Raw genomic sequence first — 6,942 nt, forward strand, 5'->3', positions numbered from 1 at the left:
TCTTCTGTTAACCCTAAGATTAGGGAGATTTACAAAAATGTAAAACAAGAACACTCAGTAAATAATCTTTGTTCTGGAAACCATAATTTTCTCAAAGAAATATGTTATTTATGCTAATATGGAGTAGGTTTATTATTGTTATTTTAAATGAAGTAATTATACATATTTAAATTTTGTTCTGTTATATTATTATTTTTTTTACTATAGTTAAGTATTGGCAGCTACGGTGTACATTAAAAAGATTCTTTAGGTTCTTCAGTTATTTTAAAGAGTTGTTAAAACTACTATTTACTAGCTTAGGCAGCCAGCTATCCTTTTGTCATTATGTGGCAAGAAGCTATCTGAAAAGGAAGCCAAGCAAGACTGAGACACGAAGTCAGAATCCAGATATACACAAACATTTGGACCAAATCCCAGGTGCCAGCTACCCTCAAGGAGTTGTGAAAGGCAGTAAATTATTTTCTTTGTTTCAGTCTGACTGAGTTGGGGTTCTGTCACTGGCAGTCAAGGGTGCTGACAACAGCCCCGTCTGTCTGAGAAGCTGGCCCAGGGTTCTCTGTCCTTGCTCATGCGTAGTCTCTCACTTGTGTCTGACTCTTTGTAACCTCATGGGCTGTAGCCCACCAGCTCCTCTGTCCATGGGATTCTCCAGGCAAGAATACTGGAGTGGGTTGCCATTTCCTCCTCCAGGGGATCTTCCTGACCCAGGGATCGAACCCTTGTTTCCTGCCTCTGCTGCGTTGTAAGCCAGTCCTTAACAAGTGAGCCATCAGGAAAGCCCCTTAAAGTTTTATAAGTACCATCTTGGCTCATGCCTAACCTGAATGCCCTCTGGACATTGTACTTTTTGTTGATTTTAACTGATACATGTTTAATTTTTAAATGCCTACAAAACGTGACATATGGCAACCAGTCTCCTGTAAGTCAACCCATCTTGTATGTAGATGTATGTATTTTGTCTCGTTGTGGGATTGTTAGAATGTGGGGTAGGACCTCTAAAGGCAAGGAACCCTTAGAACGTCTCTCACATTATACTCTTGATCTATCACCAATGGCTTTATCATTGGCCTGTATACCTGCCTCCACTTCATTTACCCCGACACTATCGTTGGTTGTCCCAGTACAAACTTTAATGTGCATATGAATCACTCAGGGATCTTTTAAGATGCAATAGGTCTGAGAAGATACCTGAGATTGTTCAATTTTAATAAGTTCCCAGGTGATAACCCGTACCCCTGGTCTGTGGGTAGCACTTGAAGTACTGAGGCAACAAATGCTTATTATTCTCGAGTTTGACATTCAGAGTTTGTAGTGTTCCCTAGGAGTCCCAAAGATCCAGGGCCTACAGTGATTTGTCATTTTATTAATCCATGAACTTTAATTGGGCAAGTGTTGAAACTGAAAAATAGTATAAGCCGCTTAGCCAGTGACAACCTAGTTAGCCTACCATGTTTTACAAAACCAAAGTAATGTATACGTTTAACGTACACAAAAATCAAATGGCCCTAAAAGGCTTATTAAAGAAATGGCAGTTCTCTGTGTTGCCTGCTTACCCTTCCACAACCTACAACCAGCTTCTAACCACTCCCCACTGTTTCAGCTATTTCTTCTGATATTTTCCTCCATGTTTCTAAATATATGCCTAAAATGCATTCACTCCTGATGAATGAGTTTTACACACTCCCCGCTGACGTCTTGATATGGTAGAGGAGAATTTTAGCTTGCTTACGCTACCGCTTTCTTACCTCCCTTTTTCACATTCTAAATTAGTATTTGCATTTTTATTATTATAGCTAAATAGATATGAATCACTCATGTGTCAAGCAGCAAGCTGTGATCACATTGTCTTTTTTACACTTTATTTTTTGCTAATAATTATCTCTTTTTGTTGTTGTTGTTATTAGTTTCCTTTGAACCTAGTTCTGTAAATATAATTATCCACATGCTCAGTAGTCTTTTGGTTCATTTCTTTTCTTGTTGCCTGGATCTTCTCTGTAGGACCACCCCCTGCTACTTCCGGTCAGTTTCAGTTGGAACCAATTATCCTCAGACTTACCATGTAGCTGTCATCCTTAGACTGCCGCTGCCATCACTGTAGATTTTCTTTGGATCTCTTCTGAGTGGCATCTCTTCTTTCCTGGAGCCCATGCCTTTCTCTTTCTTTGTTTATTAACTTTTGTTTTCAGTAGAGCACATATTCAAATAATTCCTGAAAATCATGGGTAATAGTAGTTCAGAGACTTTTCAACCCTTGAAATGTCTTTATTCTACTCTCAGTATTGATCTGGAATCCGGCTAGGTAGAGATGTCTGGGTGAAAAAACATATTCATTTGATTTGAAATATTGAAAGCATTGCTGCATTGTCTCCTAGTTCCCGGTGTTGCTTTTTGTTGGGGGGAGGGGCCTGGAATAGTGTCATATTTCATGTATTTATTTTTTTAACTTTTTATTTTGTATTGGGGTACAGCTGATTAACAATACTGTGATAGTTTCAGCTGAACAGAGAAGGAACTCAGCCATACATGTATGAGCCATACATGCATATATGTATCCATTCTCCAAACTCCCCTCCCACCCAGGCTGCCATATAGCATTGAGCAGAGTTCCATGTGCTATACAGTAGGTCCTTGTTGGTTATCCATTTTAAACCCATACCATTTTAATCATTGTGCCTTTGTTACCTGATTTTTTTTCTCCCCCTCTGGAAGCTTTGAGGGTCTTCTTTATATCCTCAAGAGTTTTATGCGTCACTGTACTGTACGTTGGTGTGTTTTTTTTTTTTTAATTCATTCTGCTGATTTATTTCTACCCAGACACTCACAGGAATGTTGTGCTTCAACCTTCCCTAAGGCTCTCTTTACAGCTCCGTCTGTTTTCCCAGCTGCTGAGCGCTGTCTCTGGCCTGTTCTGTGAGAAAGAGCCAAGTGGCAGATAGCTGAGTGTTAGCTATATGAAACCTGTCTTACCCATGCCTTGCCCTGTAGTTACAGAGATCAGGTCCGTTGCCACAGAACTCCAGGGCACCATAACTGGTAGCCTGGGTGAGTGGTCCCACTGAAGCTGTTCAGTGCACAGCCTACATGGCCAAACCCAGCAGTGCTAAGAGCCATGCTCCATTTGACTGGTGCCACAAGATGCAATTCACCAAAAAGATGCCATAGTTAAATAAGATTGGGAAGGCTGCATTCTATATATCTCTCTTTTGGAGATTCTCAATGGAAATCTGTACACCAAAGGTTCTGAGTCCTCCAATAAAGTAATCTGGTGGACTTGACTTAATTCCTTCTTTCCTGGACAATTTTACATTGTTTCATTTCAATTCAATAATTTCAATTCAAAGGATGCTTAGTGATATGCCACAAAATAACCAGACTTCAGCAAATGCCATTGAACAATACTGTAAACTCCATGAGAATAGAAACCATGTCAGGTTTTATTTCCTGTACTATGTCAGGGTCTAATACAGTGCCAGGCACATAGTAGACCCTAAAAAAATTATCTGTTGAATAAATCCATGAGTCAGTCAACTGATGCTTTCACAAATCCCGGATCTCCTTGGTACTCTCTACATGGACAAAAAGTCAGGTCCTGTTACTGCATTATTGATACTGTTTTGCTAGCCCTGAATTTGGGGCTGTGGTCAGTTGTCTTTTTCAAATGATACATTTTTTCAGGATACAAGGAGATGTTAGGCATCTGAATGTGTTCCCTCTGTGAACAGGGCTGGGTGAGCACAACTGTTTCCCATTAGTCCAGCCGCGGCTGAGGCCTCCCTTCTCTCTGTGGTTTGGGCTGGAGAAGCAGCACAAGCAAGCCCATCCCAGCGGTTTTGTGTGTGGTTGGCAAGGAACTAATGCCAGCCTTAGAAAAGGAAGGGCCTGTGGCCGCCCTGACTTCACTCCGCGATGCTGGGGCCCTTGGGCAATAACGAAACTTCTGGAACCGCTTTCTGGGGAGTTGCCAGGCTCAGTCTGTGAGTTCTTTGAGGAAGAAAAGAGTGAAAGTGTCTTAGAAACCCCGGGGTTTAGAAAATGGAGGCTTTGGAGCCTGAGGTAAGAGAGAGAATGAAAATAGCCTCCTCTGTCTTAACCTCAAGTGCAGGAGTTAAACTACAGCCTGAAGCCAGACCTACCCCACTGCTTCTTTCTGTATTGCCTGTGAGCTGAGCATCACTGAAAACAGAGTAAAAACAGTACTATTTTATGACCTGTGAAAATGATACGAAATTCAACTTTCGTTTTCAAAAATGAAATACATGCTATCTCATTACATTTTATCTTTAGCAGATGAATATTTGCAGTAGCTTTTGAAGAAGGAGGACATTAACTCTGAACCCCAAATTAAGTGCCATGTTATTCCTCAAAAAAAGAATTTTATTCTTCACACTGGGGACCCCTTACTATTTTTTTTTAAGCTGTATTATTATTATTATATTTTGAACATCAACAAAAATGTCATGGAAATTTAATTTTTCTTTTGCTTTTTACAAGATGGATAATAGTCTTGAGTTTGCCTCTTGCCTGCAAAAGTCTAAACTATTTACTCTCTAACCCTTTGCAGAACAAGTTTTCTGAGGGCTGCTCAAGTGGATTATCTGCTATGTCAGGCTGATTTTAAACTGTTACATGTGGCGGGGGAGAAGGGAGTTTAAACTGATTCATCCAGTTTTCATTCAGTCAACAAGTTCTCCTGGGGGCCTTCTGTGTACCAGGTCCTGAGTGTACAGAATTGGTGTTCAAAGCCATCTTGGTTCCCGCTCTCAAGGAACTGACAGTGTAGAGTCAAGTCACTGGAAATTCACCAGCCCCAGTGTGCCTGTCTATAGGATGATAAGTCAAAGTGACAACTAACAACTCTGGAGTGTTAAATGTGTCAGCTTGTCAGTGGGTCACCTTGGCCAGGGCATGCCTGCCCAGAAGAGCTCTGAGAAGCTCCGGAAGGGTGTGTGAGGAAGGCAGGGTCGGGTGAGCACCCTGAGACCAGCAGGGGAGAAGCCAAGTCAGGAAAGGCAACCAGGATAACGCTGCTCTGTCCTATTGCTTCAGGCAAGAGGCCAGAGAGTTTAGCCAAAAGCAGCACCAGCAGATGAAAAACAAGGAGGTGACCCACGTCCGGAGCAAAGTGGCCTGTGCTGAGAGTCTTTCCTCCACAGAGCGTGGCTAAGCCGGGTGCCTCAGCCTCTGTCGACTCAGGGTTCCTGAAGACAGCAAAGACATAGGGATTGTCCTCTAGGGAGGCAGAGTCCAGACTCACTCCTTCCTTTAGGTCCAGAATTTCTTTCTTCTTATGGCTGTGGAAGCCTCTTTGGGTCCACGACTGCACACACTTGCACAAGATTCTACCAAACCACCTTCCTCCCAAAGTTGCACAGATTTGCACAGTGTTCTTGCCTGGAGAATCCCAAGGATGGGGGAGCCTGGTGGGCTGCCGTCCATGGGGTCGCACAGAGTCGGACACGACTGAAGCAACTTAGCAGCAGCGCAGTGGATGAGAGTATTCACTTCTACAGATCCTTGCAATGTGTAGGGGTTCTATTCATTTTTTTTTAATGTGCATTTTTGGACAGCAGTGAAGTTGAACATCTTTTTATGTTTATTGGCCATCTACCTTTCTTCAGTAAATTCTTTGCTTATATTTTTTGCCCATTTTTCTGTTTGAATGTCTTACTTGGAGGCACTCTTTGTCCATTAAGTATGGACATCCATTGATCGGAAGAAAAACACTTTATTTTGAAGCACCTATGGGCAGAGGTAGGGCCCTTGGAACAGGTACTGAGGAGCCAAAAGTCTTTGACATTAGGGATGTTAATCTTCTGTCTGTTAACTGCTGCAAATATTTTATTCAAGTCTGCTATTTGTTTTTAAGCTTTATGCTGACTTTCTTCCTGTAGGAGTTTTAAATGTTTCAGTATTCACACGTGTTAGCTTTTTTCTGGCTTCTGGGTTTCCTGTCTTGCTTAAGAAGTTTTCCCCATCCTCATGTTACATAATTAGTCTACTCTGTTTTCTTATAATGCTATTATGGCTTTACTCATTTACATTTGTATCTTTAATATTTCAGGAATTTCTGTTTAGAGTAGATGAGGAATTTTATGTTCCCAGCATAGATGCTATGTTTCTGAGGTTGTTCCTCTCAGCACTCTGAATGCATTGTGGTGGTTTATTTGCTCACTTGTGCTCAACTCTTGCGACCCCATGGGCTATAGCTTGCCAGGATCCTCTGTCCATGGGATTCTCCAGGCAAGAATACTGGAGTTGGTTGCCATTTCCTTCTCCATGGGATCTTCCTAACCCAGGAATTGAACCCAGGTCTCCTGAATTGCAGGCAGATTCTTTACCAATTGAGCTACAAGGGAAGCCCTGAATGCATTAAGGGACCCATAATTTTTTGAGTAAAAAAGCCCTGTGTACAGTATGATCCTATTCATGTGCTCATTTATATGAACAATTCTACAGCTTGTTAATGCTGGTTGTTAATACAAATATTAATATTGGTTATTTCTGTGTGATTGGGTTGAAGAGACTTTTAATTTTTCTCTCTTCTCATCTGTATTTTTTTGTTTTGCTACATGAACAATTATTATTTGTGCACCAAAATGTATTTAAAGAAAGAGATATCAAGAAGAGTGCTGTTAAGCCAACACTTCACATGGACCTAGGCCCCATCCTTGAAAAGCCACAAGTCTATAAGCTTCTTGAGGGACGGCCCCATGTTTCTTGGGTGGCCGTCCTTCTCATGCAGCTATCATGGAGCCTGACCAGCAGCAGATGGTGCAGCTCAATTAATTACATTTTTCTGTGAGCCCACAGTGTCATACAGATGTGAAGACAATAGGCTGGCTCATTGAAAAGGCTGCTTCTTCTGGACAGAAACTTTATTTCCTGGTTCCTCCCTCTCTCCTTCCACAGTAGGCTGGCCACATGTCTTGGGAAAAGTCCACC

This window comes from Ovis canadensis, chromosome 22, assembly GCF_042477335.2.
Source record: "Ovis canadensis isolate MfBH-ARS-UI-01 breed Bighorn chromosome 22, ARS-UI_OviCan_v2, whole genome shotgun sequence".
NCBI lineage: Eukaryota > Metazoa > Chordata > Mammalia > Artiodactyla > Bovidae > Ovis > Ovis canadensis.